We start from the raw sequence: 14,086 nt of genomic DNA, 5'->3' as shown, positions 1-14,086 counted from the left end.
AGAACACTACCCACTACTAATTTATGTATGTGTTCCCCAAAGAAATGTATTTTACTATTATTCCAAGCTCAACTCTAATTTTTGTGGTGAGATACAAATAGTGGAACCTGATGTTGCGAACGTCTCTGTTTATGAACAATTCCAGTACAAATGTTTTGTAGAAAAATTGTCTTTACACACTATTCATTATCAAAAAATCTCACGCAGCCATGTCCAAAGTCCAGCCAAGGGCCCAATTATGGCTGTGTTTAAATTTCCACAGGCCCACATAATATGTGGTCCGTCAGCATTGTTGACCACAGTAGAAAATACACACGCACAAAAAAACATATTTTATATTCCACCACAAGATGGCAGCAAACCCCTAACCCGCCAGAATTGGGAATTGCGGGGGATTCCCCCACGGCCGGTCCATTCCTGGCCGAAATTGCCGCGCTTCGTTATCTTCTATGCCGCTGCAGCGGCGGACAAAGAGAAGAAGGACGTCTTCATGTCTAGGCAAAACAAGGTCGAGGGAAAAAAAATAATTGTCGTATTTTGTTTACCGACTTGTGTTGAAAATCAAAAATAACAGATCAGATAAAGGCTTGTTTTCCGTTCTTCTATTTCCACTTTTTAAATGAAAAACAGGAGGTAGCTCGTTCCCTCTCAGTAGAGACAACAACACTGCCCCCTAGCGGACGGATAAGTGATGGCCTTTCAACACATTTTAACGTTGAAAACTGCTCTCTGCGAGATTATTTTGAAACAGCGTGACCTTTGTGTCAAAAATAAATGTGGCCCAGGGGCAGAGCCAGAACGTGGCTAATGGATGGGCCTGGAAAAATCAGTGTGGGCCTGAACATTTCTCTCACAGAGCACAATCCTCCTGTCTCGACACATCGTATATTCAAATAAAATGACAAACTGAATAAAATGAAGTTCAGATCCTCCTTGGACAGCCACAATTATGCCATTATTAATATTCAATAAAATAAAAATGAAAAACACAACAAAACACAAACTAAAAAATAATTTTATAATTGACTAAAAATTTAAAAGTATATATATTTTTTTATGAATCTCACTGGGTGGGCAGTCTGTCAATCTGGGTGGGCCTGTGCACACCCAGGCCCATCCATGGCTCCGCCCCTGGCATGTCCGATGATCCACAAAGGCACATTTGACAATTTACATGCTGAGTCATGCTAAATACACGCATAACATAAAAAAACCTATGTGAAAATCACCAATATATTTGTGAATCTAAAAAAAACGTGAAAATCGTAAATGTATTTTTGTAAAGAATTATGAGACGGATCTCTCCCCATAACACCCCTCACCCCCAGATGACAGGGTGCAGATGATCTCATCCTACAAGGCTTCACGATTGAAGATGTAAATCTTTTCACTTTATTACTTGCATGTTCCATTATGTACAGTTGTTTGCCCGTTGGTGAGTAAAAGGGTGTGCTTCTTTATTTTGTTATTTGTGTAACCCTGTTATTATTTATGGGTGACAAATTCGTCTATTTTGTGTTTAAAAAGTTATTTGTCATGATTTAAAAACAAATTCCCAAAGTTATTAATAATGGTAAGATGAACAGGTACAGAGATTGATTGTGTTATTTTAAAAACATTTGCATGAAGTTCATTGTATTTGGGAAAGAAATGCATATTAATGTACCCATTAAATAGAGTTAACTACCCCTGTCATGTCTTTACTTTGTGTTCTACTTAAAATAATGTCGCACTTTCCAGGTGTAGTGGCGAAGAAAAGAGGAGTCATAACTGGTATTGAATTTTTTTTTATGTCCGTTGAAGAGGTTATGAGGGGGAGAGATTGTGATATGTGAAACGTCTCACTAAAGGTAAAGAAAAACTGCACAGTTCATCGGTCTGACTTTTCTTTAGGAACAGATTACCTACACACTAAAAACAGTTGGGTTATTTCACCAACCCAATTTTTGGATTGTTTGTGTTGGGTCAAAATTCTGGGTTATGTCTTGAAAATTAACCCAATTGTTGGTTCAAATTAACTATATATTGGGTTATATGCCAGTAATGTTTAATGTTGGGTCAAAAATCAACCTTACAGGCCCATACACAGGTGCCTGATGTACACTTTAATGAAGTGTGACTGGCGGCCATGACAGCCACCGACATACCGTTCATATGTCAACACACGCAGCATCGGGGTCAAGTCAAGGCCACTTTTGACATTTTTATTTCTTCATTTATCACACTGTTTTGGTAAGTACTTCACACATTGTAATCTTTTGAAAATGAGTTGCCTTGTAAATTAACGTGTGTATTGGACAGGACGAGTGCTGTAATCGAAAAAAAAAAAAAAAGGCCTTAGTCTGCCGCCATTGTAGGATGTGACACTTCACGAGAACTGTGCGTTCTTCAAATAATGTACCATATTAACTTTATGTGTTTACTGTAATCCACAGGAACATTTCTATGATTACCAGAGTGGTTCTGGTTACCTTGCTTGGAGATTGAAAACTGTTGAGCGCAACTCTCCTCAAGAGGTTAATACATCTCAACACACTTTTCAAGATGGACCCACAACTCATCACAGCCTGTGTGAAATTGTGAGACAATTGTGTGGTGATGACCGCAACAGACATAAATGTTTTATATAGCATAAAAATGCATCAAAACATGTAACAAATACATGTTACAATTAAATTATTGCACAATAAATAAGAGTTGTGCATAATGTAAAAAACAAAGAATAGATAAAGTATAAAAATGATGATTGTTTACCTTTTAATTGCTGTCCTCATCGCTTTTTGCCCTTTTTGGTTCATCTCTCTCAGAAGTGGTTTTTGTCTGGCGTTTTGTAAAGAACTGATTTAATAACGTGGCGACTGTCGATACATTACAGTCATATTCTTTGGCGAGATCAACCAAACGCATCCCTTTTTCCTACTTTTCTATTATCCCTTGCTTGGAAGAAAAAAAAACAATGTTCCTCTTTTTTTTCTTTTCCTCGTTTCTAATTCACGTCAAACTATCGGAACACCTCATGGCCGGAGAGGCGATTGACGAGAACGCTGCATCGACATATCTATCACATATCTATCTATCTACCTGTCTAGCTACACATATAGGCACGTACAATAGAGGTCCCTCTTAGCCAATGGGATGCCAGGAGGATCTAGGTCATAGCCAATGGCAGAGCAGCTATGAGCATGTTGCGTCCAGGAAACTGGAGCTGCGAGTAGCAGCCCATATTGTATTTCTACCTTTTGTATCCTGAAATTTCTTTTGTAACAAGAGTATTTTACTGTTGAGGCGTTTCGTAACTTGACAATTTCGTATGAAGACACGTTCGTAAGTAGAGGTACTACTGTACTTCAATTGGACACTTATAATTTATTTTCCCAAGCCACGCAGAGCCGCAACATAAGGATGAAAGAGCCGCATGCGGCTCCAGAACCGCGGGTTGCCGACCCCTTGTCTAAAGCCATGAGTGACGCAATAAATTAAACAATGAGCCAACTAAGCCCGTCTTTTTCGTGGATATTATTAGGAAACGAAAGACTTACTTCCGTGACACACGATGGTCCGTCTGCAACGAGGCATCAAAGGGATCGACTTTAAAAACAAGCCAACTTAATCCAGTGAACCTTACTATTTTCACTCGTTATCGTCCAAAAAAAACACCCAGGCATTTAATAGAGGCGACAATTACATCACACAGCTTCCATAGAACGAGGAAACAGAAGTGGTTTGGCCACACTTCTGCAAACATACATGTACTTATCAAACACAAGTTGCGTTCAAGAGCTGCAGTCTATTAATATATTTGTGTATTTGCTATTTTCACCACTTTAAATTGGCTAAGCTTGCAGAAGAATTACAGACAAAGTGGGGACGGACAATTAGTATTGATTCATTAAAAAAAAAAAAGGAAAAAAAAGAGTTTGACCATATTTGTCCATACGAGGTTCCCGCCGGATAGCGACGACATACATTCTATATATACAGCAGGCTTACTTCTATGTCAGTGTTTTCCAAAGAAAAAATGTGGCATGTAAACTGTAACTTTTTGGAATCAGACATTTGGGCAAGTCTGCACTGGTCATCGGTCAACGGCAGGGAAAATATAGACAAACAAGAAGCCAAACTCACATTCATGCCTATGAACAGTCTTTAATGAACCTAATATGCATATTATTGAATGTGGGATGACGCCAGTGTAGGGTGTATCCAGCGGAAACCCACTGTGCTGCCCCAAATGTATTATAATTGTCAAATCATAACAAATGAATACCGGTAAATAAGAATGACATTTTGTGTGTGGTCTTATCTTTTGAAACTCTGATCTTTTTTCTCTGCTCAGATATCTGAGATCAGCTTTGCTGGTGACAGGTTGCACTGTGAGGAGGACCCAGGCTATCACTTTGCTGTCAGTGGCCAATCCTTCGCGGTCATCACTGAGCACTTTCCACAACTTGCCCAGAAGGTAACATGATAACGTTTGCCTAATTAAGTATTCCATGTCCCGCCTTGACAATGACTGAATGTTATACTTTGTGTTTCCTCATGGGGGCGCTTAAGTTCCTCTTGGTTTGCCCGTATGACTCCAGACCAGAAAACTTAGCTGGTGGAAGCCCTGCAGAGCATCGAGTCAGATGATTTCTGTATTTTGACAGGCTATTTATTGTATTATTTATTAAATTATTTGTGAATTAACTTGTGTATTCATCTAATATCTAATCAATGCGTCTTTTTTTAACCATGCAGTTATACTGTCGGAATGTGTGGGGATGGTGCTAATGACTGCGGGGTGAGTGTATGAAATGAAATGCCATCATTCTCTTTTTTTTGGACAATTGTGTGCAAAGGTATGTTACAAAATAATTTCGTAAATGGACTTTCTGTTTTGCGAACCCATTTGAAAGGGAACTTAATATAGGCTACATTACTGTACTCAAAATTGTTAGGGATAAATGGCAAACAAAAAACATTACTTCCCCTTTACTGGTGAACTTAATTTGACTTTTTCTCAACTTTTGAATGCTCCTCCCTGAAATGTCACCTTATCGTGACAGCCAGATCGTAGCCACGATCTTGAACGCTCACTGCAACGGTTCACAACTGAGTGTGAAGCAGTTTGGATGAGGATCAGCACCTCTAAAACTGAGGCTATGGTCCTCAGTCAGAAAAAGGCTGGAGTACACACCCTGGGTTGGGGAAGGGATCCTGCCCCAAGTGGAAGAATTCAAGTATTTTGGGGTGTAGTACACAAATGAGGGAGGAATGGAGTGGATGATTGACAGGTCAATTGGTGCAGCATCTGCAGTCATAGGACACTGCATTGATCTGAAAGCCCATTAGCTCAAACTTTTCATTTAGTGAGATAGCTTGGCCATCAATATACTATAGTTTTCATTTGATGTACTGTGCGTTCACTCAACTCTCTCTCTCTCTTTCTCTCTCTCTCTCTCTCTTTCTCTCTCTCTCTCTCTCTTTGTATGTCAGGCCCTTAAGAAAGCTCACAGTGGGATTGCTCTGTCTGAGCTGGAGGCCTCTGTGGCTTCCCCATTCACCTCAACCATCCACAACATCTCCTGCATGCCCAACCGCATCAGGTAGTACACACAAATGAATGAGGCAGCTGTGTTATTTTATTCTGATATTTTTTTCCTACTCTTCACAGGGAGGGCCGTGCTGCTCTCGTCACATCTTTCTGTGTGTTCAAATTCATGGCCCTCAGCAGCTTCATCATATTCTTCAGTCTGACTCTGATGTACTCGGTAACTATCCTGCACTCATTTGTGAGGGTGGGCGATATGAGCTAAGAAAAAATAGCTCAATATTTTTTCCAAAAACTCCATAACGATAATTTGACGATATTCTCCCAAAAAAATGTGCACTTCCTTCACAGAACAATTATGGATGTACAGCGTTTGTAAACAACAGCTCTTGCTTATATTTCAAATTGCGTATTGTACAGTATTGCATACATCTGCAAAACATTGTACATCAATATTCTGTTGCTAAATTTAACAATGACGAACTTCAAATTATGTCTCGACTATACATGGTGTTTTTATTGCTTTTTGTGAATATTTATGTGAATTGAAAGTCTCCTATTATTCCCCAAAGATTGCAGCTGAATTTCACTACACTAATTTTCACTCATTTTCACTACAAACGTATATGCAACAACAGCGCTAGACACTGTATCTCTCTTACCGTCTGTGTTAAGGACCCTCCACAATTTATATACCTGTATTCTAGGGTGACGCATGTGGCATAAATCACCATATATCAAATAAAACGGATTGTTTTCATTCTGACTGCTGTAGTAAACACCTTTTCTCGATGATGATATATATTGCCCATGTCTACTCATTTGTATGCATTCATTTCTCGTGTGATGTAATACATCATAATATCGTCATTCGTAATTTGAGTGACATGGTAAAATCAGACTTGCTGGCTGTGTACATATATTTTAAAGACAAAAATATTCAGACATATATCGTAATCGATTCATTAATCAATCAGTAGTTGGACCAGAACCCATATTTCCACTTGAAACTTAATTAATGTTTCATTTTACCAAACCTTTTGGGATAATTCTATGCTTCCACTTTTTTGAGAATAGCTTTTGAGGGAAAGACGATTTCTGTTCCAGCATCAGTCTTCTTTCATTTTGACACCCTGTAGGTGCAGTGAACAAATGGGGTGTGTCACGCAATGCAATGCAATGCAACGAAACACAATGCAACGTTACGCAACGCGTAATGCTATGTAACTTGACATAATGCAGCGTAACGTCGTGAAACATAGCGTTGTAAAATAGTTGCAATAGTGCATGATATGCTATGCCAATAAAACAAGAAAATGCCATTTTCTGCCATAAAAGAGCATTTTCTTTGGGTTAATTCTGAAGGAAAAACAAACAGAATAGAAACAAAAAATCATGGTAACAAAGTACATCACAAAATAATCAAATGTAAAGATATGGTGCATTTCAATATATTGTTGAACTGGTTGGAAACTTGGTTAGGTAGGAAACTAACTGGAAATGTCCTAAAATGGTTTAGGTCCTACTTGGTGGAAAGGAGCTATTTTTATAACCCTAAAAATCCTTTCCTTCAACCAAACCAAAACAAAACATAGGTAATTGTTTTAGTAATAAATAAAAGAGGATTACTGTTAGTAAACACTTGGGTCCCTATTTTCTTGCTGAGTGCAAGTCTAGTGCAAAGCGTCTAACTGCGTGTACGAGTGTAGTTACTTTGTTTTGGTAATGTGCTAGACTAAGTACAGGCAGCGTTGGGCATAACAGGCCGTTTACGCCTTTTCGGATGGAAATAGTCTTTTCCCAGCCAGTCCTACCGCCATCCCACATTTGCATCAAAATCAGGGCGTTTTGAGTGCAGTACAGTACACCTAAATACCCAGTGATTTGACATTGCAGAAACAGAAAACGACTCGCTTTGGTCCATGCATGACATTGGCAGGTAAACTGCAAAATCCCCCCTTGCGGATGATGTGGTCGGCCACGCACGTGACATGGGCAGCCGGAGACTGCTTTGCACCCCCGATCATGCATCTGTGTGTGTCAAATCAATCGAAAATCATAAAAAAAGAGTCATATCCAGACTGAAGGTTTGCATGCTCCAAACAGACCAGTAGAAGAAGCTCATCCATTCTTTTATCTCCAGTAGACTCCCTCAAAAGAGCATCTTGGGTTCTGACCATAACAAAGATTAAAACGTATTACTCCAGTCCTAGAGGCTTTACATAGTCTTAGTCAGCTGTGGAATAGACTTTAAAGTTCTGCTACTGGTCTATAATTCACTGAATGGGTCAGCTCCTAAATACGTGAGACATATGTCACATTCATATCAGAAGCTAGCATCTCTACTATGTAATATATACTGTAATATACCATACAACGCTCTTTAATGCATATTGTGAGTAGATGCTTCTGTGTGTGTGATGTGAACAATATCCTCTTTAGGTTGCCGTCAACTTTGTAAGCTTCCAGTTCATGTTTATTGACTTTGGCATTGGTACATTCGTCACATTTACAAGTGAGTAAAACTGATACAATTCATCCTGTTTATTTTACTTATGGTGCGAAATGACTAAGTCGAATCCTTTTTCAACTGAATGTTTTTTGTTGTTGTTTTTTTTTAAGTGACCCTGAACCCTGCGTGGAAAAGGCTGGTGCGGTGCACGCCCCCTGCCTCTCTGCTTTCGAGACAGTTGCTCTTTTCAATTTTTTCTCAGATCCTCAACTGCCTGCTTTTCCAGTGTTTGGCTTTCTTCTTAGTACAAAAACAACTTTGGTATCAGACACCGGAGTCCAAGTGAGTAACATATATGATCATGTCTAAGATTACATCAAACACAACAATAGACGATAATTCTGAAATGGGATTAGTACCCCAAAAAAAGTGAAACGCCAACAATCCAAATCCACTCACAGCATTTTGAATTATTTTGATAGTGGACATGGACCAGTACTCTGGGTCCATTCAGGAATTAAACATCTGTTGTGAATTTTGCCATTCATTCCTTGTTACAACTTGAGAACAGCAAGTTGTGCAAAAGTACTAAAACATTCAACAATTGGATGTGCGTTCTAAAGTTCAGAGGTCAAATTAGGTTCACCTTTGATCTTATAATGCATTTTAGCTTCATCCTGAAATGTCACCCGAAAGCTCAATATAGTAGTATAGCTGTGCATGTTTCTATGCAGCGTTGATTAATGAGAATCGAGATACTGTACTGTATTTTGACCAACTCTTTCCTCTGCCATAGCGCCTGCAATGAGTCCAGCTTCAGTGATACTTACAGTCCCAATGAAACTGAACCTGAGGAAGACACACGCACCTTCAGGTGAAAACACCACTGTCTTCTATGTCTCTACCTTCCAGTACTTGATTGTAGCCATTGTCTTCTCCAAAGGAAAACCCTTCAGACAACCAATCTACAAAAACTATATGTACACATGTAGTGAGGTGTATAGGTGAATTTAGAACCTGTTGTCAACAAACCATAAGCCTCAATTTGTCATGGTCATCAGGAAAGAAAAAGAATATAATTTTCCCCGTCACCTTAGATGGTGACATGTATTTTAAAGCACTCCTTTAAAACCAGTGTCTTGTGGATTTTAATTAAATTTTTAAACGTTTATACTATGACCGGCTTTGAGCAAATTGTGTCACCACTAGTCTGCATAATTATGCTTTGTGGACTTGGGTGCCTTTGTGGAGAAGTGCGTGTCAGTTGGTCCCCTTTGTCACTGACTCCACTCACAACCTTTATAGACACAATGTCTAAGCCCAGCCAACATGTTGGGGATTCCAATTTGGTGAGTGGAAAGTATCTGTTTCCTCTTCCCTTTTGGATGGACTACTCGTGAGGTGTTCTGGGCATGTACCATTTGAAGGATGCCCCAGGAATGACTCAGGACATGCTGGAGAGACTAGAGGCTCTATTTTCAAGACACAAAATGACCAAATTGAATCTGCACGGAAGCGTTTTAGAGAGGGTGTTGGTCATTTTGCAGACCTGTGCAAGCCTGCGATGTATAAAAGGGCGGTCTGAGGCCGTTTTGGGCCTCATTAGCCACCAATCAAAGCATCTTCTCTCATTTCGGTGCGTCAAAGGACCCAGCCATCCATGCATGACCTGAGAATTGTCACTATACTTAGCCTGTGGTAGCAACAGTAAACATAAGCCGGCACTCTCGCATGATTATCGCTGGCGAACTAAATATGTCTGCAGACCTCAAGTATCTATCACCAACACTGATTGTTCATGTGGTCCATCATAGCTGCGTGCGAACCAGTGGGATGATTTCAAAAGTATAATGATAATAAATTATGATAATGTGTCTGAGGGTTTAACGCCTGCTGCTATCATATTGATGAATGAAATATGGTGACATCAACCACACATGTACACGGAGTTCACATATATGCCTGCATGCACCTCGATCAAATTTACCAAATCGTATTAGACCCGCTGTGCACCTTTTGCCAAAAGTTAGACCTGGTCTAAGTGTAAGACTTCCAGCCACCAATTTGTCAAATGCCAGCCAGGCGCATATCCACAGACAAAAGCTTGCTACGTTGGAGCAGTAGTGTGCCAAATTCCTAAAGAGATGCAGGCTTGCACCTGCAAGAAAATCACGTTAGGCCAGCATTTCCACATGCGCCGTCTACGAAAACAGGTCTATGTCTCTCAGCCGGCCTGGGAACACCTCTGGAACACCCGAGAGCAGCTGAACGAAGTGGCTGTGAAGAAGAGTCCTGGGCTACTTTGTTGCTGCCTCTGGGGCCTGACCCTAGAAAAGCAGAAAAAGATGGATTGATGGATAATTTTGCAGTGGTGTTTGTTCCTGAACCGTATGATGGTGATGATGGATGGATGCATAGTCGATGTATGTTTGTAAAGTAAATATTAGAGATAGACCTATATGTTTTTTTCAAGGCCGATACCGATTATTTGTAGTCAAGAAGGCCGATAACCAGTATTTGGAGCCAATATTCATTTTCATTAAAAAAAAAAAGAAAATATTGACATCAAAATGATTTATGTTAATTGAGCAATTTTTCAGACTTGCATAATGTTGATTTTTCGGGTGGACTATTACTACGGTAATTGTGACTATATAAATCATTATCAAATTGTAACAAAAGTTCAGGGAGCACCCAGGGTCATCCGCATGTCTTAAAAAGTTAAATGAAAACTAATAGCTCCATATGGTTTTCTGCAGTAAATGAAGTCCTGAAAAATTTCAAAATCACAGAAAATTTAAACTTTCCCATATCTTTGTTTTGAGTTCTTAACAGATTTAAATTGATTTATTATCGGCCAACGATGCCGATATTCATCAAAACTCGTGTTTCTCCCTTTTAAGCTCAGAGTACGTCATTTTCTTTTTTTAATCCAATTCTTTGTCTCTTAGCCAATGAAATTCATCAGAATATACATGCGACGGTGTCGTGAGTTGTCGGAGGATATCCAGAATTTTTTCGAGGAGTACACATTCGATCGCAGGAGCTCTAATATAAGTCATTGCAGTCATATAGACGACATACTCGCGGACTTTAAAGCTGTGAAACCATCCAAACGTGATGTATGGTTAAGATATATGCTCGTAGACAATGATGATTTCAACGTCTGTAAGAGAACACAGCATGGTAATTACCACTGGATTTTTAAAAAATTTGAAATAATGCTTCACTTAATTGCATCTTCGATTGAAACGATTGTAAAGATTAACTTTTTTTCATATCCCCATACACTTTAAAGTCTAACTAGAATTTGTGAGTTTGTCACCTGTAAAGCTTGTAGTGTGTTTTAGGTTCATCCCAACATTTCATCCAAACATTCGTAACCTTTTGTGAGAAGCATATATCCAGGACGTGGGTTTTGTCCTTTTGATCAAATTCACGATGACTGATTCAAATTCACAATCCTGGTGAGAAGCCTGTTATAGAGGCATTATTGGGGAAAGCATAACTAGTAAAGGATTGCTATGCTGGTGTTTTTTCAAATGTATTATTAATTTTTAAGTTTTAAAAGGTTGACTGCATAGGTTAATGCAAACCATAATGCATTTCCATTTAATGTATTTGGATTAAAAAGAAATGACGATTTCAATCAAATGTAGTATCAAACGTTCACTGCTAGTGAACTTTGTCCCAGAAAAATCTGAATAAGCATTATGACTGCAGAGAGAGAGAGAGACTGCAGAGAGAGAGAGAGAGAGGGAGAGAGAGAGAGAGAGAGAGAGAGAGAGGAGAGGGAGAGAGGGAGAGAGAAAAAGAGAAAGAGAGAGAGAGAGAGAGCGAGATCGAGTGAGAGGGAGTGAGAGGAGAGGAGAGGAGAAGGAGAGCCTGTCAGAAATATTCTAAATGCAGAAATTGGCCTTCTGAAAAATATGTTTGGGTGTTCAATGGAACTAGGTGATGAGTTTGACTTTTTGAATTGAGCATATTTGCACAGCGTTAGTACATACAGTATTAGTAGAGTATGTTTACTCTTCACTAACTACTTTACAAGGCGTTAATTCTAAAACGTTATTCAATCTTGATTGGAGACATTTTATTTTGAAATGGTCTCTGTCTGCTGTCATCTGAAAAACAAAGTGAGGTGAGTTCAATTGGTTCACAAAGTGCAGCCGTGCATGATTTACACGCCCTCGTTTTGATATAAACTAAACAACACCAATACATAACCAAGAGAAGAGAGTGGACAACTCATGGTGAGTTATTGACAGCTTCTATCCTTCCAATTTGAAATTGAGACACCGTGTCTCAATGTCAATTGTTTAATTCATGCTTTTATAATTAATGCTAATGTTAATGCTTCCCTTGACTGGAATCATTCTTAACACTTTAAGCGCAAGAGTTTTTTCAATAATATATTCAGTTTTGATTCTTCAAAAGGTTGTATCTTGAAAATAGTTAAAGATGATGGCATAGGCGACTGTAAATGTTGCTTGTTGCAGTTTTTCTACTTTGCCGCTTAATTACTTCATTTTTTATCCTTCTGCCCACAGCTGACAATACAATACGACGCACAATCACACAAACATAAATCTATGACTTAAAGAATTGCACATTCCTCAACCAAATAAAAGAGTATGGGCATAACAAATATCAATACCATAAAATGGCCAATAAAAAAGTGCCTGGAAAGGATTGGACTTAATTAATTGCACTATATCAAATAAAATACATCATAAAAGCAAGTACAGCACGAATAAAATATTAAAGTGGCCGAGTGCACCTAATGAGTGTCACACCGATTTGTTTAAGACAGAAGATGGGATAAAAAAAAAGCTTGTTGCTTTTCCATTTGAGGACTCGATTATTTGCATATTTAAAAATATGCAATGATGCAGATCAAATAAAAGTACTGTTTCTCATTAATACAGCTGGTCAAACCAGTTCAGTGTGTTAATAATCATTAATATTATTTACCGATAGTTAATTTGTGTCAAATTGCGTATAAGTCAGTCATTGTGAGTCCTTCAAGCATATAAAGTTGAAAATTGAATACAACTACAATCCTCCTCCAGTTGTGGCAAAGAAAGTAAGTAGGCCTACTGTAAAGTACTGTTTAAGGCTTATAATGTATTTCACATTCTTTTGCCATAAAATGACTTGATCAATACACACAAACTGTGATGAATGTAGCAAAAGTACTCACACTGTATTTAACAGAGCTGTGACGGACCGGTCCGCCTATGACGGACACTCATTTTGCAGGCGATAAACGATAGACGGGAAACTTGAAAAAATAGTTGGACTTAGTATAGTCAGAAGCCCATTTTTTCCCATCTATGCTACAACAAAGAGACCTAGATGACTAGACCATGCATTTAACTGGATTGCGAAAACGATCTGCATTTTAGCCAAAGGTAAAATCCTAGTGGATGAATGCACTTTTAAACCCTTGTTGTCGTTGTGAGAAGCAAAAATTAGTGTCAATACTTCTGCTGTTGTTGCTGCTGCGTCTTTCTTGTTGGCGGCAGCTTCTTCTTCTTTGTCGTAGTCGTCTTCTTCTCTCTTTTTTAAAGACGACGAAGAAGAAGCTCTGTCACTGGAAGTAATCACGGCAAGTTAACTTTCGATTTTGACATCAAGGACCTTTGGATAGGATGCAACACGGAATTCTAGTTTAGGTAAACTGTTTTACCTTTACCTTTTTTTAGTTTGTCGAAATTGGTTGTCGGAAATGCTAACGGAAATCCGTAAAAAATGATAGTCGGACCTGTCGAAAGCGATTACCATTTGGTTCGCCCGGACAAAATGGCGATAAACTGATTTTTTTGTAAAATGCCCAGCTCTGGCATTTACATACATTACTTGTGTAAAAAGAAAGAACGACAAGTAAAAGTAGACATTGATTCACCTCCTGTAGTATTATCCATCCATCCATCCATCCATCCATTATCCAAATCGCTTCTCCTCACAAGGGTCACGGGCATGCTGGGGCATATCCCAGCTGTCTTTGGGCGGTAGGCGGGGGACACCCTGAATTGGTTGCCAGCCAATCGCAGGGCACACAGAGACAAACATCCACACTCACAATTTTGAATGTTCAG

This window comes from Filicampus tigris, chromosome 10 (genome assembly GCF_054856515.1).
Source record: "Filicampus tigris isolate MCC_2025a chromosome 10, RoL_Ftig_1.0, whole genome shotgun sequence".
NCBI lineage: Eukaryota > Metazoa > Chordata > Actinopteri > Syngnathiformes > Syngnathidae > Filicampus > Filicampus tigris.
Note: the sequence above shows the minus strand (reverse complement) of the source record.